Source organism: Equus asinus, chromosome 30 (assembly GCF_041296235.1).
Source record: "Equus asinus isolate D_3611 breed Donkey chromosome 30, EquAss-T2T_v2, whole genome shotgun sequence".
Classification (NCBI taxonomy): Eukaryota; Metazoa; Chordata; class Mammalia; order Perissodactyla; family Equidae; genus Equus; species Equus asinus.
The window spans coordinates 22,938,564-22,966,322 of record NC_091819.1 but is presented as its reverse complement, the minus strand read 5'-3'; positions in this window follow the sequence as shown (position 1 = coordinate 22,966,322).

Genomic DNA, 27,759 nt, shown 5'->3' with positions numbered 1-27,759 from the left:
GCTGGGGGGCCACAGGATCCCTTTGGCAAGAAGAGCCAAGCTCTGCTAGTGCCCCCCTTCCCATCTGTTATGCTCGGGTGCCAGCCAACTGCAGTAACTCCAGTTATTTCTGCTCTTCCCCAGGGACATCTCAGGTATGCTAACGAACAAGTCCTGGCTGTCATGTGCCAACTGCCACCCTCTTCCCTCTCCTGCTCTCCAGGTGCGGGCCTTCCAGCAATGGCTGCTGTTGGGGCCTTGGCTGGCTACCAGGCATTGTGAACGTGCATTGCTGCTGTTTCCAGGGTCATGCACCATCATCGCTCGCATTAACTCTGCTGCTACTGCCCATGCTGCCACCACTGGTGTGCCTGATACGCTGAACCCCTCAGGCTGCCCGGGTGGGCAGTGGTCTGTGGCAATGCAGGAAACACAGTCTCTTTCTGGAATGTTCTCCAGAGAGGCCCTGAAGCAGGACTGCCTGTGCACTCATGACGGGGGGACATCATAGTTGATGCCCCAACACCCATTCCACCCCAGATGAATAGTCTAATCCGGTCCCAGTGATTCCATCCACATGTCACTTCTGGAGCTGCCAACACTGAGGATGGCAATAAGAGATGGAAAGAGCCCTGGAATCAACGTACCCCAGAGCCTGATTAGCTGTGGACTTTTCTGTTACGTGAAATAATAATACTGTCTGGGTCATTTGAGTTGAGTTTTCTGTTTTGAGCAACTGAAAGTATCTTAATTGATTCCACCGAATTAGAGAATTTTAATGAATACAGCTCCTCGGCCCGCTCCCCCCTCTTTGGTCCATGGAGAGCAGAACTAGTCAAAATCCAGATGACCAATCTCACACTGGGCTCAGAATCCCTCTCTTCCTTGGACAACCAGAAGGTCATCCCAGGAGCAACTCCAGCCCATGGGCAGATGGAGATTGGTGGGTCAGCGTTGAGTGTTAACCGTGCCCCGGTCCAGCAGCCCCTGTTAGTAAGCCATGACTTGAGACTTGTGAGATGGTGAAAGGGCAAAGCTTTGGAGTGCTGACCTGCATTCAAATCTTATTTCTGTCATTTACTGGTTTTAGACCTTCAGCAAATCGTTTGGCCTCCTAAAACCTCAGTGTCTTACCTATAAAATGGAGAGAATATAATATCTACCTCAAAGAGTTTAGCCATTCATTCATTCACTCCTCAAACGTTTTTTGAGCACAGCCCATGTGCCAGTGTCCTAGGCACCAGGACGAATGGGTGAAAATTAAACGAGACTTGGAGGAAATGGTGTGTTCGGTAAATGCTGGCTTCCTCTTTTTTCATTGAAGTCAGGGAGCTGCAGCTTCCTGGAGGCCAGGAAGCCAGTGTGGGAAAGTCAACCGAGCATCTCCCATTCCCACGGCCCACTGCCCTGACAAATAGAAATGGCAAGCAACAGGATATATTGGAGTATATGAGGAAGCCATTTGGTGTAAACCTAATTCGGCCTGACCTTGTTTTTCCAAAAGGGCCTGACCGAGGCCGTTCAGCAAGCATTGCATATCTGCTTTAACACATTTCCTATGGCAAGAACAAAGGCCCTTGAGATGAAGGTGCAATTTCCCTTCCCCTCCCAACGTTGGCATTCCCTTAAGGATTAAGCATCTTTCCTTAGGCTAGGAACTGATTGCTGCGCTCACCTGTGACCGTCCAGCAATAGACTTGCCTCCTGCTCTGCCCGCTGAGATGTCAGACCCACTACCTGCTGTTTCCATCAATCACTGTGCCGACAGAGCGGTCTCATGACTATTGTAAAAGGGACATTTCGATCATATGTGAAACATCCTGTTTGGGGGTATATAATCACTCTGTGCCCCCCACTTCTTTGGTGCCCTTTCTTCCTTCGGGAAGAAAGGCCCCGAGCCATGGTCCTCAGATTTTAGCTCGGAATAAACTCTCCCAAATCTTCATTTATAGATTGGTTATGGATTATTTTTGTCGACAGCCTCAACCCACAGCAGAGGGTGACCCCCAGTGATGAGGAATTTTAGGCTGGTTACTTTTAAAACTGCAGATGAGAATCAGGCTCTAAGGAGCAGAGTTTGCTTGCCCTTTGTTGGGAAACATTTACATTTGTAAGGGAAACCCCCATCTGTAAAGATGCCTCCCTCTCTGTGCCAGGAAGAAGGGAGATGACCTTATCTCTAGAAACTCTTAATGGGGAAGGCAAGGACTTAAGCTGGTTACTGTCTGGCAACCTCATGTAACTGAGTTAGGGTGGTGGCTTCTGGCCTTTACTTAATCCAATTTGATTCTTATCTAAAAGTTGTGGGACCACCCAATGGCCAGACCCCACCTGCACTGATATCATTTTAACTTTTTTACATGTTCTTTCCTCTGTCTTGTAAAGAGATGGCTCACATACCTATGCCTTAAATTTAGCCTTACTCTCCACCCATGTTTGCAGCAGTAGCGGGGGCAGCAGCAGCAGCTCCTCCTGCCCGTGGGTCCTGTCCCCACGCAGCAGCTCTGACTGCCCATGGGTCCTGTCCCCATGCTATTCCACACTATTCTCTAAATAAAAGAGCACTACTGCCAGACCTTGAGAGTCCGAGAAATCTTTCTTTTGACTCCTCAGCTCACCAACCCCGCATCACCCAGGACCTGTAGACCGGCGCATCATGACACTGATCAGTACCTGAGGATGGGGGCGGCCATCATCACGCGGCCTCCAGACACCAGGGGGCGTTGCCAGCCTGCAGAGGTTGTGGGGACAATCGCCACCATGACTCATCCCAAGACCCCCAGGGGCGCTGGAGCCAGCTGCAGAGTGTCTGCATCTCCGCCCAGACCCCTGCTGGGAGGGCTGGCGGCAGCGGCAGCGGTAGGTCACGGGGGCAGGGCGGAGACTGTGAGGCTGACTGCCCATCCTCCAAAGGCAGCAACTGCAAGGCCAGGCTCCAGGACCCTGACACGCTCCATTGTCCCATCAGACTCAACTTAAAAACGCACAGATTCATGAAATTACTAAGAATTCCAAGGACAGCCACTACAGAGCGCTCAGCCCTGAGCGTGGAGCCATCTGACCGTGGAGCCCTGTGCAATTGCACAGTCACCCGCCCTGGCGCCCACCCTCATGTGGGGCTGCACGTAGAGGCACTCAGAGAACGCTTGTGAATTCGCATGAGCGCCTCGCTCAAGTTAAAGCAACTGGAGATCTTTGTAGACGTTCATTCTTTTTTGCTGGGCTGAGGTAGTTCCTTTCCAAGGCCGCGTTCCATCTGCCCCCTTTGTTATAAAGCTGATCCCTGGGCCCTGCCTCTGACCCCCTTAATCCGAATTATGGGAGTGAGGCCTGGAATCTTCATTTTACACTCATCCTCTAGATTCTTCTAGGATCTAGGGCCTGAGAACCACTGGAATCAGGCAATGAGTGCAGAAGGCTGGGGTTTGGGGGTGGAGCCTCCCTCTGGCCCTGTTCTGGCGCCGACTTCACTTGGCTGGGACCCTTCCGCTTGTCCTCCAGTCTGTAGCGTGGATGTAACATGTGACCAGCTTATCTTGGGCTCCTGTAAAGGCTGTGGGAGGTCGAGGATGTGGAAGCACCCCCCTTCCAGGTCTGTGGACAGACCCAGCTCCTCTCAGGACCCTCCACGCTTGAGCCCAGGAACCCGGCCCCTCAGGCCTCCTCATGCCGGGAGTGCAGCCGTGCCCCTGGCTCTTCAGCCTCAGGGCTTCACTGAAGCAGTGTCCTTTGAGTCGCCCCTTCCTCCCACGTCTCCTTGTCTAGTGCTGGATGCTCTCAGCCAATGGGAGAGTTCGTGGTGGTCATGAAGGTAGTGACCTGGTGGCCGAGGGTAGGCTCAGGACCACCCCATGCCCACGCCCCTCTGCCAGGTTCCGGGCCTGTCAAGGCACCTTGTTGTTCCCACCGTCTGGAGGCTCCAGGCAAAAAGACAAAAGGTGGTCCTGATCTTTGGGCCCCCTGTTGTTAGTCACAAGGGCCCTCAGACTGGTCTCCATCTGTCCTCAGACCCTCTGAGCCACCAAAGGAGAGGGAGGAGGAAAGAACAATCATGGAGGCTCCCCAGAGGAATGCTTTATTGCCCATTAAATTCATTTTTCTCAGCAGATGTCTCTGTGGGTTTTATGAAAACCTGTTTAAATCTGAGGGACCAGGGCAAATGAATACAGGAAGCTGATACTCCCTGGGGGCTTTGCCTCCGAGAACGTGCCTATGGGCTGCTCCCTGCAGACTCCCTGGCAAGTGCTCTGGAGCATTTCCAACCCTTTGGTGTTCTGACTGGAGAGATGGGAGCTCCTGGCCCTCCTTTCCTGTTACTACAATAGGCTCGGTTCTGTCTGAGCAGCCTGAGGCTGGGTCAGACTTCCCACCATGGAGGCTGGGCTGCCTCCACCACACTGATGGGCCAGCCGTTCCTAGTTCCTCCCTGTCTATATACACGTGGACAGACCACGCAGCCTGTCCCTCCAAGGCTCTAGGACCCCAGTGTTCCTCGCAGCTACAAGCCCAGCATGACAGAAAACCCCACAGCTCTGTCCTCAGCTCTGGCTTGCCCCTCCGGAAGGAAGACCCAGAGCCATGGGGCTTAGCTCCAGCGTAAAAATCTCCCACCCCAGCACCCTGGCCCAGAGGAAGTTGCAGGGCAGAGCTCACCCTCTGAGCCAAAAGACATGGCTGGTGCTGCCAGAGGTAAGCCAGCAGCCCCCAGCCAAGCCTGCTGTCCCCCTCTGTAGAGATAACCTAATTTGACTTCCATCCTCGTTCAGCGCTGTCTCCAGCAGGGACAGTGCCTTCATTAATATGGTGTTGTCTGGAGCCCGCAGCTGCCTGCCAAGCCTCCAGCTAATTGGAAATTGATGATGGCCCCTGGGTGAGGGATAAACAGCCTGTGCCAGCAGCCCGAGGGCCTCAGTCCTCACCCCAGGCTTGTTCCCCTGGCCCTGCACCTCCCATGATAGACACTGCATTCATCCTTCCAGCCACCCTTCTGATGGACACGACACCGGTAACCCTTCCTCAGGGGATCCAGGTGCCCAAATGGGAGCAACCCCAACTCCACCCTCCAGGCCCCCACCGTCCCCTGTGCGACTCTGGGAAGTGCAGGCAGCGTTACATTCTTAACCACAGGATGTGGACAGCCTCGGTCTGTATAGGTGGATTTATACTCTTTATTTTCACTTACTTTTTAAAAACCCTCTTAAATATTGTCCACTCAGAGTGGTGACTCAACTGAAGCATGAGCCAATCCAAACTTCAGCATGTGTGCCATGAAATTTTAAGAGTGCTACCTAGGGCTGTCTAACCAAGCAGTTGTTCTATTCGTGGTATTGTAAAAATCCCCCCACCGAGATGCCATTCGGGCTCGTGCCGAGATTGCCACTGCCTTCTCAGGGCCGTCCGGAACCAGACCTGGGGACCCAAAAAGGGCTGCCCTTGGGGAGTTAGGATGATGCTCCTGGCTTGAGGCCTTATGTCTGAGCATCTGATTGTCTGGCAAGTGGGGAAGCCCTGGCTGAAGCCCCTGGCCCAGGGCACCATCCATGAGCCAAGCGTGCCTAGGGCACCATCCACGGTCAAGGAACAGAGCCAAGCACGCCCGGGACACCACTCCTCAGGCCTGTCTCACCATCACCACGCCTAACCAGCTCTCTCATCACACCGCCCGTTAGATCCCACAGACAGGACAGCCACGTGGGAGGAATCTGTGGTCCGTGGCTGATGTCCCCACTGGCAGTTCCTGGACAAAGGCCCAGATACCTGCTGATGGAGAAAGAGAGCCATCTTTGAAGGTGCGTCCCAGTAAGAGCAAATGTGCCTCCACCACCCTCCTTGCCCTCCCTTTGCCCTACAGGGACCCCTGCACCTCTGTCATGAGCTTGTGACTCCACAAGGGTCAAGATGGCAGCACTAAGCCCCCAACCGGAGGCTGCAGCTTGGGCCTCAGGCTGAGGAGTCGAACCCTCCCCCCCACATCCCTGTCCTCTGCCTAAAGCCAGAGCTGCTGTGGGCATCACTCAGCGGGCGTCTAAAAAAGAGTGACAAGAGCTCTGGGGAGCCCCTGCCTACAGAAGTCCCAGGTGTCTGTGTCCTGGGGGCTGGGAGGCAGATCTTTGCTCCTCAGGGGGGAAATGTCTGGCTCAGACCCTGAGGGCTGCTGCAGGGGGCAGCATTCAGGCAGCCCACTGTATCTGGCTACAGCGCACTGCCCACCCTGAGAGGCCTCTGTGCCCATTAGCCCGGCTGCCTGCCTATGGCCCCTGCTCCAGTCTCCATGCCCCAGACAGGTGTCTTCTGTCCCAGCCTTCCAAAAATGGGACTCCTCACTTGCTGTGGCATGTGCCCCTGGCACACTGCCCTCCTGTCTCCTTGGCCCAGGGGCTTCTCTGAGAGAGACGCCCACAAGCTCGTGCTCCCCACCTCTGATCCTCCCCACACTGCGCTCACTCCTCCCCATCTTCCTCTCCAGGGGCTGAGAATCTCTGCCTTGGCTCTTGGCCGAATGGTTGAACGCTTTAATTTATTTGCCAGGAGATGTCTTTACAGCTCTGGCCTCAGTAATTCACGCGGCAGCCATCCACTGGGATGTGGATAATTCAGGGCTGAGAGGGCTCTGGGATGTGCTGCTGGGGGTGAGCAGATCAAAGCAGGCTGGGGCGAGGCCCGCGGGAGGGAGGCCCTGCCCTAGCCGGGGGCTGGCTCAGAGCTTCTCCGAACAGGCTGTGCCTTAGAATCACCAGAGGAGCTTCAGAGATGATGCTCCCCGAGCCCCGCCCCACCCCAATTAAATAAAGCAGCAGTCGTTTCAAAAAGCTTCCCTAGTGGGTCTAAAGTTCACCCAGAGATGAGATCAACAGGCTCAGCTGAGGCTGCTGGGGAGGGAGAGAAAGGATTGGCACACCCCTGGGTCAAGGGGCATCAGGCCCACCACACGCCTCCCCTTTAAGGCCATGCAAATGTCCCGTGACAGAGAATAAGGGGACACAGGTGTAGCCCCTGGGTAAGTAAGTGCACTCGGCTCTAAAAGACAAGGGCGGCCCTGCAAAGCTCGGGGTTTCTGGAGGCAGAGTGGGGGTCCCTGACACTCACAGGCCCCAGAGAGTAACCTTAGAGGGGGCGTTGAAGCAGCCTGGGCTTCCTTTCTTCCTGGTCGCATCTCCTCCCCATCCCCCACCACCATCCTCACCCACTAGATCCTCCGTGTTCACAGAGGCCCAGCTCAAATAGCACCTCCTATTCCCTCAACAAGCAAATGCATGGCGCCTCCTGTGCGCCGGGCCCTGGTTTCTGGAGCGGGAAGTAGAGACAGGGCTCCTGCCTGAAGCTGCTCACAGACAGAGGGACCCTGGGAGTCACGGCCCTAAAGACGTGTGGTAAGAGCCCTGGGGGCCTGGGAGCCCAGAGCCAGGGCTTTTAAATAAACCTGGGGTCTGCCCAAGGGAGCTTGAGGTTTTCTTGGAGGATGCGACACTTAAGCCAAGTTTCAAGGGGCTTAGGGTTTCCCAGATGCACTGTCAGATCTCACAGCCTCGATCAGCATCTCCCTTTCCCCGTGACCATGCACGCCGCGCCCCTTCTCTGCCAGGTATCCTGTAACAGGTGTTCACGTGGCTGCATCTGTGAACGGAAGTGAGGTCCTTGGGTGCAAGGAGGGTGTCAGTCACCCTGGTAATCCCATGGCCTAGCAGAGCTCCTGATGCACAGATGCACCCGATAAATGGTTGTTGAATGAAATACAGTTGTGGTTCTCACTTTTGTTGTGGGGAGGGAGCAGCAAAGCTATGGCCTTTCCCAGGGCCATACACTTAGTCCTCTGTGGGCCCAGGCCCTCCGCCCCTTTCTGCTGTCTGGACTCATGTGCTCCAAGCACTGGTGGGGAGAAGACTACCAGGTCGCTGAGAGAAGGTGGGGAGGCTGCGTTCAGGGAAGGGCCCTGGAGCTGGGCAGCTGAAGAAGGCAAGGCCAGCAGCAGGAAGGGGTGAGGAGCACTGAGATGCACAGCTGGTGGCCCGGGGCTTGCACACAGGTGGGGGTGAGGTGGGGTCCAGATGCCCCCCTGCACAGAGGGCCAGGAGCCTGCAAGGACAGCCTCTCTGGGAGGGCACCTGGTGGACAGCGCTCCTTGCATGAGGGGACCAGGGCTGACTCCGCAGACCTGCTCCAGGGCTGTGCACCGTTCACAGGAGGGACAAGAGACAAGGAGAGAGGCTGAGCAGGGCCTGGAGGTGTTCTGTAAAGAAGGAAGGGAGAAAAGAGAAAAGAGAGCGTGTGTGATGAGATGGTCCAAGTGGAAGAGAGAAACACCACCCGAGGCCACTGGGAGAACTCGAACGGCAGCTCTGCCGGCAGGAGGCCCAGGTCCCCTCACAGGACAAGCCTGCCTGGACCTCAGTGGCTTCTCCCAAAAAGGTGGGAAGTGGACAAGGATCGCCTGTGGAGAGTTTCCAAAATACACTGGCTCAGGCCCATCTGTCCCAGAGATTGTGATCTTTTTTGGGCAGAGGCCCAAGATGTGTATTTTGGGTGGAATAAAGGAAATTGATACAAGTAAAGTGCTTAGAAGGGCTCACATAAGCAGTCAATAAGTGTTAGCTATTTTATTCATTACTATCCAAAAAACATATATTGAGTATCTACTCTGTGCAGCACTGGAAATATCACCACTGATAAGCCAATCCTTCTGCCCCCTGGGAGGTTACGAGTTGTAGAGGGAAAGATTGAAACGAGTGAATTCAGAGAGTGCTATAGTCAGTCTATCAACAAGGCCTGTCCTTCCTGCCCATTAAATCCGTCCTCTTCTCTCCACCCTCATCGCCCACAGCCCTGGTCCACGCCACCATCACCCCTCACCAGGACGGCTCCAACACTCCCCGATTTTCTCCGCCTTCAGTCTTGCCACAGTGGAACCAGAGGGAATGTCTGAAGGCACAGCTTTCTCCCCTCCCGCAGGTTCCCGAATCTCTTCTAGAGCGTGCTGCCAGCAGACAAGACAAGACGACCACACTGGGGTGGATGAGATTTTGTGGGTTTCTTTCATCGACTTCATGCCCAGGTGCGCATTTCCAGAGATGCGTGTGCAGGGTGAGTGTGTATGTTGGACACCATCTAGTGGACAGTAGGGCAACTTATTTCCAGGCTATGGAATGAACTCCCCAAGGCGTGGTCACACTTCCTAGTATCAAAGATTCAGTACATGGCCAGATTTTAAAAGCAAAAATTGCTCTTGACTCCACAATAAGGTCAATGTGGCAAAGGCAACTTAGAGCCTGCTTCAAAGCTGCCGCCCTAGGGGCTGGTCCGGTGGCGCAGTGGTTAAGTTCGCACATTCCGCTTTGGTGGCCCGGGGTTTGCCGGTTTGGATCCCGCGTGCGGACATGGCACCGCTTGGCAAGCCATGCTGTAGTAGGCATCCCACGTATAAAATAGAGGAAGATGGGATGTTAGCTCTGGGCCAGTCTTCCTCAGCAAAAAGAGGATTGGCAGCAGTTAGCTCTAATCTTCCTCAAAAAAAAAAAAAAAAAAAAAAAGCAGCCACCCTGCCAACAGGCCAAGGGAAGGGAGGATTAAAGTGGTGCCATGCAGAGGGTCACCTGGCTTCCCCGGCCAGCTGCGCTGCTAATAGCCAGCCCATGAGCAGTTCACCCAGCACCCAGGGCCTCAGTTGCCTCATCTGTGAATGAACTGCTTATACTAGATCCAACGTCCTTTCTTGCTCTAACAGCCCATGAGTCTATTAAATCACGCTCCACCTGCCCAAGCACAATTCTCCTATGAACTGGGCGGCTGTAGAATTTATCAGCCAAGCCGGGACACTTTCCTCCAAGAGAAACGCTAAAGGAGACGGACACCAGGATGGCAGGTGTCAGTTGGATGGCCCTGGGCAAACCAGGATGAATGGTGGCCCACTCTAAAGAGACAGCTGTCTGGAACCGTCAGTCACAGCTATGCACAGGGTGAGGGCGCACTCTCATAACCTAAGGCTTGCCTGCTTGTCCCAAGGCTAGAGGGAAAGGGAGACAGTCCCTCCATCCACAGTGCCTCAGTCTGTCTCCCCTGGAAGCCGACTTGATACAAGGATTAGGGTGGTGGATTATTTTGGAGTGGGAGAGAAGTGGGGAAGAAATGAGTGGGGGAAGGGACAGTCACCAAAACAGGCTGCTTTATCGAGCCAGTTACCCCAGAGGGCAGCTGAAGCTTAATGCTGATAGGAAACCCTGGGAGCTTCAGAATGATCCCACCCTGGGGGCAAGGGAGCTGGGGTATTTACAGACCACCAACCAGCACCGGTGACAGGCTGCTGGGGGTTGGGGGAGTGGCTGCCACTCAGGTGGTCAAAGCCATGCTGAAGCTGAGAGAGAAGAAGGAGAAAGAGAGAGAGAGAGACCTATTGACCTCCAGCAAAGAGCAGATCCCAGCTGCTGGAACAGGGGGCAGGACATGCACCAAAGTGGAGGAGATAAGGGAATATTTGAGGGGCACACGCAAAGTCTGCTATGCTGGGCTTTGGGGAAGTTTTCATGACATTATGGAGGCAATGTTTCAAGAAAAAAGAAGGAAGACATAAGAGATGGCTTTGCCTGGTTTTATTTAATAGAAGACTGGGGGTCATGAACTTCCAGTGAGCACCCCAGCCCCTGCCATCACCGCCAAGAGGGAAGGACTCCTCACTCCCAATCGGAAAGATTTCCTAAGCACAGACCTGGCCTTTCTCCCTCCTTTGCTCGCCCGCCCCCAGGACATGGATGTGCCTAATTGGCACCTTTGTCCCCAGGTCTACAGGGTAGGTCCAGACACACCCCAAGGTCAGCCTCATTCTGGGGTTCAATATTAGCAAGGCCACTGACCCAAAGTCTTGTCCTCCGGCTGCTCCCTGTCTGTAAGAAATGGGATTATTTTTCTTTCCTCTTTTAGTTCTCAATGTCCAGGGTAGAGAAGAGGGGTACCATCTTGGGGGGAACCCCTGGAACACCCAGACAATGGGCAAGGCTAGCGGGATTCTGTCCTTTCCTCGCCTCTTTCCCTTCATTCTGCACGTTGCACCCTTTTTTGTACTCCTTCATGACTGTCTTCAATGCTCACTTGGATCAAAACTTTCCTGGGAATTGAAGAGAAAAGCTTGGCACACCGGAGGATTTGGTGACACGGTCTAGGACGATCCCAGGGGCCGGCCCTGTGGCCGAGTGGTTAAAGTTCCACACGCTCCACTTTGGCGGCCTGGGTTCACGGGTTCAGATCCCGGTGTGGACCCACTCTACTCTCATCCATGCTGTGCAGGCATCCCACATACAAAATAGTGGAAGACTGGCACAGATATCAGCTCAGAGCTAATCTTCCTCAAGCCAAAAAAATAAAAGAGGAAGATTGGCAACGGATGTTAGCTCAGGGTGAATATTCCTCACCAAAAAAAAGGAAAAAAAAATCTCTCATTTTGGGGCTGGTCCAGTGGTGTAGGAGTTAAGTTCACGTGTTCCACTTTGGCAGCCCAAGTTTTGTGGGTTTGGGTCCTGAGCACAGACCTACACACTGCTCATCAAGCCATGCTATGGCAGCATTCCACACACAAGATAGAAGAAGGTTGACACAGATGTTGGCTCAGTGACAATCTTCCTCAAGCAAAAAGAGGAAGATCGTCAATGGATGTTAGCTCAGGGCCAATCTTCCTCATCAAAAAAAAGGCAATAGGACAATCCCGGCCACGGGGGCATGCTCAGGCCTGGCTGTTCCTGGGTCTCTAATCACAGCCTCAGCGTGGGCCTCACTGCAGTGATCTGGAATTTGAGGCAGTGAGTTTGGGCCCCTCTTGGGCCCCTCCCACCTCCACTCTGACCAGCCTGTGGCAATCCATCCGAGGGGATGTCACTAGGGAATGGCCGATCACTGCCTCCTTTTACAGATGAGGAGCTGAGCCCCAGGACACAGTGCGGAGTGTGTTGGTGCTTCCTGCTCTGTCCATATGAGAAGGCACAGCACCCAGGTGACCCCAGGGGCCGGTCCACTCTGCAGGGCCACTCCAGAGCACAGGGGCAGTCTCTGGCCTCACAACCGGCTGACTTTGGCCCTGAGATCCTCCTGTCATGCCGCGGATGCTGGTTCCCTGCTCTCCCTGTCCTTTCGGATTCTCAGTTGACTCCCCAGCCTCTTTCCTCAAAGGACAACAGCCCTGCCCGGTTAATCCAAAATCAGGTCTACCGAGCCCTGCTGTTTCTCATGGGAAATGAATAAATTGGTGTGCTGATTTTCATATCAATGTCCCAGTTGTTTTCTGACTGATTGCTTCAGGATATCTGGACGAAATTGAGTTAAGAGACGAAGGAAGCAGAGGATGAGAGCCTAGAACATGGCAAGCCCATCAAGGCGCAGCCACCTGGTCCCGCCCTGTCTGAGCACCCACGAGCTGGCCTCCCTGTAGAATGGCCATCTTGTCACCTCTTGGATCACAGACCCCGGATGTGAGTGTTCAGAGCATGGGCTCATCTCAGGCTGGTGAGTGCTGGCCAGAGGGCGTTCATTCGGCAAATGTTTACTGAGTTCCTTCTATGGCCAGGCTAGGGTTTGACCTGCATTCTCTTACTCAATCTTCGCAGCGACCTCATAGGTACTACCACTGTCATCTCTGTTTCACAGAGGAGCAAACGGAGGATCAGAGAGGGTAGGACCTTGCTCATGGACAGGAACTGGCAAGAGGAGGGGCCGAGGTTCAAACCCAGCTCTTCTGGGCACTTCAGAACCTGGGCCATTAACTACTGGGCCCCACGTGATGGAAAGAGGACAAAGGCCATCAATGAGGGACCCATCAAAAGCTTCCCTCCTCCCTTGTTTTCTGAGAAAACTACACCCTGGACTTGTTCAAGGGCCAGCTCTGTGATCGCCCAGAGGAAACGGCTGTCCTTGCTTTTAACAAGAACCTGTGAGTAATGAGCCCCAAAGAGAATGTCTGCTCCTGGACACGCCATGCCTGCTAGGCACGGACCCTTGGTAAACCATTATGGGGTCGGGAGAGATTGTCAACTTATTCCCCCTTTAAGGATGCTCAGAAAGAAGTGGTCCTCTGGGGAGACACACAGTTCCCCCTGGACCAAGGACACCAGCCTTCCTTGTTGTTGTTGACCCTACAGGCAGATCCCTTCAATCAGAGGGACAGCACCCCGCAGACACACACTGAGGTGGACACTGTTTCAAACCCCAGCAGACAAATCCATTATATGTAGAGTCAGAGTGTTCAAGGGCGGTGGGCTCTCAGCAGATTGCTTCCCACCTCTCAGGACAGACAGTTCAAAGTGTGAGGGAGAGATTCCGTCTAGGTCTGTCTGGTGGTGGCGTGTTGTTTGAAACTTTTTATGAAATATGTGAATGTGAAGATTACTATAATCCTTTTAAAGGATAATAATAGTCATATACCCATCATCCAGCTTAAGAAATAGAATAAGACCAATAACTTGGAAGCTCCCTGAGTTATATTTACCCCCATGCCCCCAAAAATAACCACTATTGAAAATGTGTGTTAATCATTTCCTTGCTTTTTAAAATGTATTTTAACATATGTGTGCAACTTTAAACAATATCTTGTTTAGTTTTTCCTGGTTTTGAGTTTTATTTTAATGAATTCAGTCTAAATGAATTATTCTCTGACTTTCTTTTTTCACTCAGCACTGCTTTTTTTATTTTTTACTGGGGAAGATTCGCCCTGAGCTAATATCTGTTGCCAAACTTCTTCCTTTTGTATGTGAGCCACCACTATAGCGTGGCCACTGATGAGGGGTGTGGGTCCACACCCAGTAACCAAAGCCAGGCTGGTCTGCCAAAGTGGAGTGCGCCAAACCTAACCACTAGGCCACTGGGGCTGACCCTCAGCACTGTGTTTTGAGATCCATGTATATATTAGGCTGTCATTCATTCATTTACATTGCTGTATAGTATTCCATTGAATGATTATACTACAGTATATTTATTCTACCATTTGTGGATATTTAGGTTCTTTCCATTTGGGAATGTTATGAACAATCCTGCTATGAACACTTTTGTAATGTTCTGCTCTTCCTGATGCCCACAGGCAAGTGTTTTCCTAGGGTCCACTTAGCAATGGAATTATGGCTCAGAGGGGATGAGCCAGTTCAACTTTCTAGGCAATGGCTGTTTGTGACTTTATTCTGCCCTGGGGTTAGCTATGTTAATTTATTTTGCAAACATTTATTGAGTTCTTTTCATGCCAGTCACTGCGGTAGACAGAGCTCAAAAATGAGCCAGATACTGCCTTTGTCCTCAAGGATTCACAGGTTCGACAGGTAAGCCAGTTATGTGTAGAGATTATTATAAATCAGGATCGACATATGGCTGAGGAGAGTCCTTGAGTTTAGACGAAGCTCTGGGCAGCTTGCAGAGAAGGCCTTTCTGACTGTGTCCCCAAGACATGGTTCCTGGTCATGGAGCAGGGCCTCACCCTGCATGCCCCATCTGTGTATAATCCAAGTGACCAAGCCCGTCCAGGGTTGACCTGGTTGCTGGGTCTGAACCATCACAGGCCGGCTCACTGCCACTTCCTTACACCCCTGCGCTCTCTGTTGACTCGCTATTAGAGAATGCGTCTTTCCAGAACGCTAGCCCTTGACTCATGTAAATGAATCGTGCTCCTGTTGGGGCCGTGTGGGGAAACCATGGGCTGGAACCCCTGTGCTCCCTCCCGCTCTGCCATTCACTAGCTGGGCGACCTTTGGAAAATCACCTCCCCTCTGGCCTCAGCTGTAAATCCGGGGAACCAGACGCAGCTCCAAGATCTCTCTCCATCTAACGAGCCTGGGGTTCTGCTGCATGTCGTTGTATTCCAGGGGATTCAGTTGGGCTGAATTATTTCTCAGTAAGTCAAATAACAAATCACACTGCAGTAGGGTTCTACTGTAATTCCAAAAATCAAATCTGAAAACATTAAATTATTTCTGCGTATAAGCTTTAACTAAATTTTCTGCCCTCTGAAATTGTAAAGACAATCACAGAATTGTGATGCTATTTTTTAAAAGACTTATTGAAAAACAAATCATAACGTTTGAAAAGTGCCTGTGTGTGAAGATGGTTAGGAAATGTGCGCTCTGATTAGAATTTATGGAACAATTTCCAAAGCAGCTCTGTTTCGTGAACACAAAGATTCCCAACTGGATCATAACTATGGCTTCGTGAAGCTATTTCCCTCTTGAACTGGTGAGCTATCTGTAGCTTTATTTTCTTCCTTTTCCTCCTTTATATGCTTTTTGAAAGAACAAAGGAGTAAAATAAGATCAGCTCCGTTACTAAGAGAATAAGGACAAAGATCTCCAAACTGGAAGCAAGGGAATGAAAATCTACATTTCTCATGGCTTTGCTCTGCTCTCGCGAGACATATGAGCTTCCGCCAGCGCTTAAGTCCCGGCATTGGCCCCAGAGCTGCAGGCCAAGCCGTGATCTGCTCGCAGGTCTTTCTAGAGTGTCTCCTTCCATCACAACAAAGTGAACATTCTTGGCAGAACGTCAGCACCCAGGTCAATTCATGTTTGGAGGGAATTGTGAGTTTGTTTATGCCAGCCTCGTGTTGTAAAATAACTGGGCCTATTTGCTCTGCGAGAAATGCACTCAGGCGAAGCTGGCCCACGTGGGCAGAGTGATGGTGGCCACGGGTCCCGCACAGCGCTGTGCACTTGGCGGCGACTCAGCCCGCACCACTGACCTGAGCCAGCACTATGGGTGGTGAGGCCTAATGGGCTCCGCTCTTCACCATGCCCTATTGACTTGTCCCAACTTTTTTAAAGGCAAGTCAAAAAATATATGTATGTATTTTTTACATATTTATATATGTACCCAATCATTCATTCATTCATTCCACAAATGTTTACTAAGTGCCTACCATATGCCACATACTAGGCTAAGGGTTAAGAATACAAAAGAATTCATGTGTTAAAATTTACCTATATTGCCAAGTAGGAGGCCTGTGTTATTCAGTCACTCATTCATTCATTCATTCATTCACAGGGCACTAGGGGTATAAAATGAATAAGACTCTCAAGGAGCAAGGCCAGTCCTCAAAGAATTTACATGTAGTAGGAAACACAATCATCATGATAAGGGTCTTTGTAGGAGGCTGCCTGCTATTTATTTGTTTATTTGTGTATTTATTTATTATCTAGAGAAACTGTCTTTTCTAAATTGCCTGTGCCAGGTGTCCCTTTGGGACAATCCATGCTCAAGTGTCATCAATCACTCAAAAAGGATGGACCCCCCAAGCCCCCTCTTTGAGGTGCGACCCAGAAAGGGGCCCAGCCCAGTGCTCCTTGGCAGGTAGAGTTGGCACTGTGCAGCAAGACAAAGCACAACTGCCAGAAGGCCAAGGAGACTTTCAGGGGGAAAAGGGAGGACCCAGCCTCGCCACCATCCACCAAACTTCTCTGACTGATCGAAATGGTTCCGTCGGAGGTCCACGGGCAACAGTGGCCATGGGAGCCCCAAAGACACCAGGGCTCAGCTGGTTGGGGGAGGGCTGCTGAGTCCAGCACAACTGTGGCCTGTGCTTTGAACTAAATGGCTAGAATCTCCTGGACACTCCCTGTGCCCCACTCCGGACCCCACGAGGGCTGCACGCTCAAGGTGCTCTTTCAGCTCAAACCACACATCTTCCTCTTGCTGAGGCTTAGGAGGCAGTCCTCGAAGTGAGGGGGGGGAGCCCTTTAGTCATCATGTGGCCACATTTATGCCAGGCACTGTTCCAGGCATTAGGGACATAGCAATGAACAAGACACACAGAGCCCTGCCTGTGGGCCACCTGCCTTCCAGGGTAGTCACCAAAACATCAACAGAGTAGGATAGCAGGAGTCAATGTTCTCCCTCGTACTGGAGGTGATGTGGTTTTGTTGTTTCCACAGGCTGCGTGTATTACTCAGATAATCAGAAAAAGACAACAGCAGCGCCATTTATATTGCGGTTTTTCAGAAAGGAAAGCAAGAAAAGGAAGGTGAGGCAATGTGTGGTGGAGGCAGCGATGGAAACAGAGCCCTTCTCTGCCTCTCTCACGGCACAGACCCTGACTTCAACCGCCCACCGCAGTCTCCCTTAGTCACTTCTTCCTCCATCATGCAAGAGCAATTTTTCCTCTAGTCTTACTCTATTAATAAATCAGGCAATGTAATGTATGGTAAAGAGCATTTGGAAGTTAAAAGCAATCAGGGAAATAAAGTAAGACATGTTTGTATCATTAAACCAAAAAAAAACTACAAAGCTCAGAGTAAACAGTGTGGGGAGTATTTTTAAATGGGCAAAACGTAGTACAGGAAATTCGCAGAAGAAGAAATTGAAATAGCCAATGAAATATAAAAAGATACTCAACATTTGGCAATCGAAAATTATAAAAAAAAATTAAAAACAGACAATACTAAGTGTTCACAAAGATGTGGAAAAAATGGAAGCCTCATACACTGCTCTTGGGGGTGAAGTGGGACAACCATTTTGGAAAACTGGCAGAATCTACTCAACGTGAACATTTGCAAACCCTATGACTTAGCAATCCCATTCCTGGGTAAATATCCACAGAAATTGGTACAAAGGAGCACTAAAAGATATGTACATTCCTGTGGATGGTAACAAGACTTGAAATAGCCAAAAACCTGAAAAAAGCCTAAATATCCATCAACAGAAGAATGGAAAGTAAATTGAAGTGTGGTCACCCCATGGAATAGTACACAGCAATGAGATGAACAAGACGCAAACACACACAACCGTGGGGTGAATCTCACCGACGTCATGTTGAACAAAAGAAGGCAAGCACAAAAGAACTCATAGTGCGTGATTCCATCTGTACGAAGCTTAAAAGCAAGCAAAATTATAACAATAGAAGTGGAACAGCGGTTGGCGGGAGGTCATCGCTGGGAGCGAGCATGGGGGATGCTTGTGAGGAGCTGAGAATCTTCTAAATCCTGCCCTGGGTGGGTGGTGGTCACGCAGGTAGATCCCCTTGGCAAAAATTCATCAAACTGTACACTCGAGACGTGCGCTTTACTGTATGTATGTTATTCTTCAATGACATCATAACAAAATCAGGAAAGCTTTAGAGTCTTAAAATCTCAGGGATTATGCATTTCCCCACACTTTCACAATAGCAAATATTGTTAGCCTTAAGGGCTGCTGGTGGAAGTACAAACTGGTACAGCCTTTTCAAGGGGCAATTTGCCAGAGTGCCTAAAAATGTTAAATGTCTCCATCTCATCAGTCCCTGTGCTCCTAGGAATCCATCTCGGAAAGAACGGCAGAGGTGTACAAAGACAAATGTGGAAGGGTGAAAATTGCAGCCTTATTTTTTTTTAAGAACAAAAAAGAAAATGGATAAGAATCTAAATTTCTTCTAAAGTCAAGTAAATTAAGGGGAGACTCATTGAGTGCATGTCATCTAATGTCCCTCCCACCCCAACTCCCATGAAGTCAGGGAAGACATATTTTAAAGTAAATTAATAAACTCATAATAGTGCAGAAAACCAAGAAAGTGTGCCGTCAGTGTGTCCTGCCCACCTCCGATTCACCCCGTTGGTGAAGGCGGGATGGCCTGCCCTAAACAGTAAGGGATGGCCGAACACAGGACACCCGACACTGAACGGGTGAGGTCAGCAGCAGCTACTCTCACCTGCATCACAGCCTGGGGAGAAGGACGTGGAACACCATGAAGGGCCACACAGGGGGAGTGCTTGGGAGCCGAGGGAAGAAGCAGGGACTGTGGGAGGCAGGCTTTGTAGTGACAAGAAGGTAGGGTGACCCTTGGTTCTCGCAGGAGGACATGATTGCCTTGTTTGAATAATGTTTCAGGCTGGCAGGAGGGCGAGACTCGTTAGGCTGGGGTCCAGGTGGTTGGGGTGCAGCTGGTCCAGTTGATGGGGAAGTAGCCGGTGGGGAGCCTTTCCTGCCGGTAGGGGGCATATCCGGTGAGAACCACAAACTCACGGTTAGGCCCTGTGAGGCCCAAAGATGGCAAGGCAGTGCATAGAATCACAGACCTGACAGGATACAGTGGACCAACACCTCAGGAAATCTCAAAGGATGGATAGCAGACCGGGTGGGATGTGTGGGGAAAACCTCACACCACTGGAGGAGAAGCTTGCCACGGAGCTGGGAGTGGGTCAGAAAAGTTGAACCCCCAGGCAACAGCTAAGAGGAGGAGGAGAGGCTCCTGGGCGTTGGTTAAGGTGACCAGGCCCCGTCCAGTGTAGGTGTGAGTGCTGCTGCTGACCCCAAGAGGGATGGGCACTCCTGCAGACAGAAGACACCCCACCGGCACCCCCACCCCAGGAGCACATGCCCACCCTCACCTCCCCACTCTGCTCCCTGCACACGAAGTCACTAGACACAGGCTGTGGAAAACAAACCAGAGAGGAACACATATAACGTCAAACGCACAAATGAGCAGATGACCGAGAACCACTAAATGTTTGAAGACTGCCAGCACTCTGAAAGTGATATATCGTAAAACCCAGTGAAAACGCAGGGTCAGTGTTCAGGTGACGGGTGATGGTGCCCTTCCTCCCGGTGCCTCAGTTTTCAAATAGGGGCAACATAGATCTTACCTTAGGAGGGGATAGAGGGTGGGGACATGGAGTAGAGAGCATCCAGGTAGGGACATGGCAATGGCCCTCTTGAGCAGGGGAAGGTGGAGCCTGGGTCCTGAGTCCTAGATAGTCTCCAAATCCAGTTTCCTGGATCAGGCTGACAAAAGAGGAGATTCCTGGAAATACTGCCACTGTCCTGAAGTCCCGGGCAGTCACAGGACCCCAAACTGTCCCCATCGATATGTAAGCCAGGGTGGACAATTGCCGCCAGGTAGTATCAAATCACAGCCACAACCAGGATGAATTTGGACCCACAGCCACATCCTAGAACTGCCAACCAGTAGTGTTGGACAACTCAGAGCAGTCCTTTCAATAACCTCACGGTTAGGCAGCCCCACATTCCACCATTGGTGTTTGGGGAGAGCTGTATCATACCATGGTAGGGTCTTACTGTACCAAACTCAACAGGGAACTGACGCCTAAAGAAACACCATTCACAGAGCAATCAATGCTAGAGAATATGCAGAAAAGCATCAACTAGAGATACTGAAAAGTAAAACACGTAATGGCTGAAATAAAAACTCTGATAAAAGGTGGCCTAGATAGCACCATGCACACTGATGAGGTGGGAAATGGAGCTGAAACAGCCTTTCGCCCACCGGCAAAAAGTTAAGGAAATAAAAAGTTCTGAAATTGGGAGGATATTTTCAAAATGGAGCAAAGCAAATAGTCAAAGCAATGATAAGGGGAAAAAAAAGTTTCCCAGAACTGAAGACCTGGTCTTTTAGATTGCAAGGGCCACTTACAGCTGAGGAAGAAGAACGATGCGAGACACAGCTGTGGTGGGTGCTGCCAGTTGCCCACGGAAGTCTGTCTGGCCTTCCTCCCAGACCCAGGCTAGACTCCATCCCCGCCTCCCCGTACCCGGCATGGCATGTGACCAGCGCAATGGGAGCCCAGCTCACATGTGCAACCTCTGCCTCATCTGCTTAACAGGAAACCCCTGGTGCTGGGCTCTGGGCCCCCTTTGCAGTCAAAACCGTGTTTGTTTGTGTCTTCTTTCATCCTCTGATCAATCTTGCTAAGTTGTTTAGTTTTTTTTACACAACTTTTGAAAAAGAAGAACAAAGTTGAAGGTCTCACATTTCCTGATTTCAAAACCTCTACAAAGCTACAGTAATCAAAACAGTGTGGTACGAGCATGAAGGCAGACACACAGACCAACGGAATGGAATAGAGAGCCTGGAAATAAGCCCTCACATATACGGCCGAGTGATTTTCAGCAAGGATGCCAAGACCATTCAGTGGGTAAAAGACAGTCCCTTCAACAATTGGTGCTGGGAAAACTGGATATTCACATGCAAAAGAACAAAGCTGGACCCTTACCTTACCCCATATACAAAAATTAACTCAAAAAGACCTAACCGTAAGAGCAAAACTATAAAAGTCTTAAAAGGAAACATAGGGGAAAAGCTTCATGACATTGGACTTGGCAGTGATTTCCTGGATATAACCAAAACCAAAGGCAACACAGGTAAAAATAGACAATGGGACTGCATTAAAATTAAAGACTTCTGTGTGTCAAAAGACACACCCAACAGAGCTGGCAACGTATGGGATGGGAGAAAATATTTGTGAATCATATATCTGATAAGGGGTTAATATCTAGAATATATACATAACACTCCTACACTCAACAACAAAAAACAACTCAATTACGAAATGGGCAAAGAACTTGAATAGACATTTCTCCAAAGAAGACATACAAATAGCCAAAAAGCACATGAAAAGATGCTCAATATCACTAGGCATTAAGGAAATGCAAATCAAAACCTCAGTGAGATACCATCTCACCCATTAGCATGACTACTATAAAAAAAAAATCAGAAAGTAATAAGTGTTGGAAAGGATATGGAGAAACTGGAAAACTTATTCATTGCTGGGGGGAATGTAAAACGGTGCAGCTGCTATGGAAAACAGCGGTTACTCAAAAATTTTTAAATAGAATTGCCACACCAGCAATTCCACTTCTGGGTATATACCCAAAATAATTGAAAACAGGGCCTCAAAGAGGGGCCTGTAAAGGAGCAGAGGGCCTACAATGGAGAAAAGAAAGTCTCTTCAACAAATGGTGCTGGGAAAACTGGACAGCCACATGCAAAAGATTGAAAATCGACCATTCTTTTTCACCACACACCAAAATAAACTCAAAATGGATCAAAGACCTAAAGATTAGGCCTGAGACAATAAGTCTTTTGGAAGAGAATATAGGCAGTACACTCTTTGACATCAGTTTCAAAAGAATCTTTTCGGACACTGTAACTCCTCAGTTGAGGGAAACAATAGAAAGAATAAACAAATGGGACTTCATCAGACTAAAGAGCTTCTTCAAGGCAAGGGAAAACAGAATTGAAACAAAAAAACAGCTCACTAATTGGGAAAAAATATTTACAAGCCACTTATCCGACAAAGGGTTAATCTCCATAATATACAAAGAACTCACACTGCTTAACAACAAAAAAACAAACAACCCGATCAAAAAATGGGCAGAGGACATGAACAGACATTTCTCAAAAGAAGATATGAATATGGCCAATGGACACATGAAAAGATGTTCATCATCGCTAATCATCAGGGAAATGCAAATCAAAACTACACTAAGATATCACCTTACCCCCGTTAGATTGGCAAAAACATCCAAAACCAAGAACGACAAATGTTGGAGAGGTTGTGGAGAAAGAGGAACCCTCATACACTGTTGGTGGGAATGCAAACTGGTACAGCCACTATGGAAAACAGTATGGAGATTTCTCAAAAAGTTAAAAATAGAAATACCCTATGACCCAGCCATCCCATTACTGGGTATCTATCCTAAGAACCTGATATCAGAAATCTCAAGAGTCCGTTGCACCCCTATGTTCATCGCAGCATTATTTACAATAGCCAAGACGTGGAACCAGCCTACATGCCCAGAAACTGATGATTGGATAAAGAAGATGTGGTATATATACACAATGGAATACTACTCAGCCATAAAAAAAGACAAAATTGGCCCATTCACAACAACGTGGATGGACCTCGAGGGCATTATGTTAAGCGAAATAAGCCAGTCAGAGAAAGACGAACTCTATATGACTCCACTCATAGGTGGAAATTAGTATATTGAGAAAGAGATCTGATCGGTGGTTACCAGAGAAAGGGGGGGTGGGGAGAGGGCACAGAGGGGGAAGTGGTGTACCCACAACATGACTAACAAAAATGTACAACTGAAATTTCACAAGCTTGTAATCCATCATAACATTAATAAAAAAAAAAAAAAAAAAAAAGAGGGGCCTGTACACCTGTGTTCATAGTGGCATTATTCACAATAGCCGAAAGACGGAAACAAGCTGTGTCCATCAAGAGACAAACGGATAAACAAAATGTGGTGTGTACGTACAATGGAATATTATACAGTCTTAAAGGGGAAGGAAACTCTGACACGTGCTACAACGTGGATGAACCTTGAGGACGTCCTGCTAAGTGAAATAAGCCAGACGCAAAAGGACAAATGCTGTATGATTCCACTTATATGAGGTACCTAGAACAGTCAAATAGATAGAAACAGAAAGTAGAGTGGCGGCTGCCAGGGGCTGGGGGAGGGAGGAATGGAGAGTTGTTGTTTGATCAGTATAGAGTTTCAGTTTTGCAAGATGAAAAGAGTTCTGGAGATTGGTTGCACGACCGTGTGAATGTATTTAACACTACTGAACTCTATGCTTAAAAATGGTTAAGATGGTAACTGTTGCGTGTATCTTATTACAATCAGAATAAGTTTTCAAAAAAACCAAATTTGGTTAGTTGATCTTTTCTATTTTACTTTCATTTTTTTTTTTAAGATTTTATTTTTCCTTTTTCTCCTGGTACATTTTACTTTATTTTCTAAATCCATTGTGCATTTACACTCACAGCACATCTCAGTTCAAACTCAGCACATTTCAAGCACTCAGTAGCAGGTGTGCCCAGTGGCTGCTGTATCGGACAACACAGATCTAAATATTTTATAAAAAGGATGTGTTTGCATATCACGTGTGAAGTATGAAAACTCAGTATAGTTAAAATAAATATAAATAACATTATCGTCCCTCCAAACAAACCAACAAAAGTATAGTTCATCTATATTATAAATTATAATTTATCTAATTATAATTTATCTATATTATAAATTATAAAATTTGCATGCAGCTATTAAAAAGAATGATGTGCCCCATATCTCTGACAGGAATAGATATCTCTGAGGTATTAAAGAAACAGGGTACAATATGTACATGATAAGATCTCAGACTGTGTGTGTGGAGAAAGAATCCGACGGGGTAAGGGCCAAACCACAAACAGCGGTGAGGGATGACCTCTGAGGTGTGGGGATGGGGAAGGATTGCGAGAAGAAAGGCTTTCACTCTTTATTTATTTATGCCTGCTATTTAATTTTTCGTTTGTTTTGTTGTTTAGTTTTATCAAAGGAAAATCACAATAAATCCCTTAAGCTTGGTCTCCGTCTCTCTCACACACACACCCATCCCCCACGAGACAATAGTTGGGCTCGGGTGTCTCTGGAGGCCCTGAGACACGGTGAGCAGGTGGGGACACAATTCTGGCTCCTGGTCAGTCTCCCGTCCCCACACCACAGCAGGCATTGGGGTTCCTTAGGAGCTGGAGAGAGAACTGAGAGCAAGAGACACGTGCAAAATTCAGAGAAAATTGAGGACACTTGAAAAACAGGGGTTTGATTAAATAAACACTTTCTGAGGGCTAACAAAATGCCAGGCATCCAGCTGGCATAGAGGAAAAAAGTTGAGTAAAACAGTTTCTGCCAAGAAAGAGCTGAAACCTCGTGAGGGAACCAGCTCTGGACACGGCTGACTGCAATACAAGAAGGGGCCAAGGACACACGAGAGCTTTCAGCACAGACAAGGGGAAGGATGGAGGAGAGAGGGACTCAGTGGGAGGCCTCTACACTGAGGGGGAGAGGCAGAGGCCGAGTTCTCACGCCAGCTTTAATGCTGGGCGACATTGAGCAGGTCGATTCATCTCTCCAGGTCTCCATTTTCTCACGTGAAAACGAAAATAGCTTCTGGAAAGGATGTAACTTAGGTGAACAGAGAGCACAGAGCACAGAGATTGAGTCTGTCCTGAGAGAAGAGGAAAGGAGCGGACAGCAGTCATGTTGTGAGGGAGCCCTGACCACGCGTAGGTGTTTCAGCTACAGCCCCAGCTGACGTCCTAGCCAAGAGCCAGCTGCAGCCACCAAAGGAAGGCTTCAAGATGACCCCAGCCCCAGCCGCCTCTGACTGACACCACCTGAGACCCTGAGGGAACACCACCTGGCTGCACCCAGCCAACCCCCAGAAACACAACAGGTGATGATCATAAATGGTTTTTCTTGTTTTTCACACACAGTTTTGAGTGGTTGGAGGTAATAACTGAACACCCCATTTAAAAATGAGCAGCTGCCATTCAGCTCCAGCCAGTTATTGCCATGTGAGTGTGCAAGGGCCCAGTGTCTCCACATTTCAACACTTTTCAAGTAAAAACAGAAATTCAGGCTTTTATAAGAAATATCCAGGCTTTGAAATGTTGACAAATAGCTCAAAAAATGTTAAGCCTGTTCAAGACAATGCTGTGGCCCAAATTTGGCCACCAGTTGTCCATCACTGGGTAGGCAAAATGGAGGGACTATTGTCTGACTTGCCCCCACTTTCTCCACATGGCAGTAGTGAAGCCCCCATGTTCTTACATGACTGTACCCTTTGGTCACTGTTGAGTGGTTCAAGGGTGGCCATCTCACTCACAATGGTTTCCTCAGAATTCTTACCTGGAATGTCTTAAGCAAAACTAGAGAAAAAAGACCTGCCCGGTGGTACGAGCCATTAGAAACAGAGGTCAGGAAACATCAGTGGCCTTGATCTGTGCCATATGTGGCCGAAGCCAGTCTCCTTTGAGAAAGAAAGACGCTCCAGAGAAAAGCAGACACAAGAAGCACGTGGTTCTAGGGCAGCTTTTTTCTTCCTTCCTTCCTTCCTTCCTTCCTTGTCTATTAAGCATTTAACCTCCTTGGACACAATTCATTCCTTTTAAAGAAAAAATTGAAATGTAAAGCTGCATAAGATACACTTTCAAATTGTCTCTTTTTTTGGTATCGTTAACGAGAATTACCAGGTAATTCTTTAGACGACCCTGTCTTGGTGGTGTTTTCTATGGCCGCCAAGCTCACCTAGTAGAGTCTACAGGTTGTAAAGCAGCATGGGAATTCAAAGCAGGTTCTCGCTGGGGCGCAGCACAGACTAGTTAGATACGGGCATGGTAGTGTTCTCTGTCACTTGTCTCTCATGCAGCTTATACGAAATCACTGTTGTTCTGTTAACTGAATACCACTCTGAAATTGGGGGGGGGGGAAGGGGCAGCTGCTTTGTGGACAGTCTGAATGCTTCTAAGTAAATACAATCATTTATTAGTTTTTTTAAAACCCTATTTAATAGCATTATAATGAAGAGCAAACAAAAGTATGTCATGAAAGCCCTTTGTAAAATACGAAAATCTATGCAAGTGTGAAGTAACATTATTATTAAACAACTGAGCTGTGCAGAGCAAGTGCCAAGTGTGGGATTCATTCGTTCGTTCAACAAAGCTATTCGCGTGTGTGTGAGCAAGACTGTCACTGAGCCAACATCTGTGCCAATCTCCCTCTATTTTATGTGGGATGCTGCCACAGCGTGGCTGGATGAGCGCTGCTAGGTCCACGCCCAGATCCAAACCTGCAAACCCCAGGTTGCCAAAGCAGAGCCCACACTTAACTACTACACCACTGGGTCAGCCCCCACTGAACAAAGATTTTTGAGTGCTTGGCACTGTCCCAGAACTGAGGCTACTACACTGAGCAAAATAGACAAAACCCCTGCTCTGGACGAACTTACATGCTGGTGAGAGAGACGGGCAATAAGCACATGCATATGCATAAAATATGCTGTTAGGAGTAGTAAGTACAAAGAAGAATATAAAATAGGACAAGGTAAAGACAGCGTGCAGACGCTAAGCCTCTTGCCTGGAGTGGGCAGGGCGATGTGTGAGCAGAAGCTGAAGGAAGAAATGGAGTGAGCCGTATGCTCGCTGGGAGAAGACTGTTCTGGAAAAAGTAAACGCAAAGGCTCTTTCATGGGAGTGGGTTTGGGGTGTCTGGGGAACTGGCAGGAGGTTGGGTGCGGCTGGGGCAGCCAGAGCCCTGGGGAGAGAGTGGGGATGCTGGCAGGAAAGTGGCCAGGGCCCAGATTCAGAAGAACTTTGGATCTTATTCTAAGCCCTTGGAGGGTTTTGAACATGGAAGTAACCCAGGCTGAGATCTAAAGTGACCTCACATGCTTTCGTAGGAAGAAAAGACTGCAGGAGACTGGAAAAGACTGGAAGAAGACCAGGCATGAGACTTCCGCCAAACCACAAAAGATGATGGCAGCCCTGCCAGCGGTGCTGATGGGAAGAAGGTGAGAAACAATTGAAGTCAGGAAGTCAGGATTCAGTGACAGATTGGATGTGGGACAGAAGAGAAAAGGAGTCAGGTTGTCTCCAAAGCATTTGACCTGAGCACTGCAGAGAACATGTGGACCATTTCCTGAGATGAGATGCACTGGGGATGTTTCGGGCATTGTTGGAGAAGCATATGAGACACTCAAACAGAAATATTGAGTAGGCAGTAGGATACGGCTGGCTCTCCCTGGAATTCTAGCCAGGAATTCTTAATCGTGTGTGTGTTTGCCCACAGTCCCTTTTTCCGTCCAGTGAGGTCTATGGACCTCCAATGCAATAGTAGTTTCCAGATACACCATCAGGCAAGCTGTCCCAGAAGTCACAAAACAGAAAGCCTCAGAGACCAGATTAAGTCGCTTGAATTACAGGGTTTATTCAATTAGTTTAAAACACCTGATGCAAAATTCCTGAAGCAAGGAGAATGTATGGGGCAGAAAACACACAGAGGACAGGGTGCAGGCGAGGTGGAAGGACCACAGCACCTGAACCCAGGTTACCCACCGTCCACGTGTCCTGTCTCTCTCTGCTGCATCCACCAGCCCCACTGATGGTGCGGTCATGAAGAGTGAAGCTGAGGATCCTCAAGGCTACTCAACACAGGGTACCTGGAGACAATTCCGTCACTTATCAGAGAGATGCAGGGGCGAGTACGTCTGGCCACATAGGCACTCGCCAATCAGCCTGC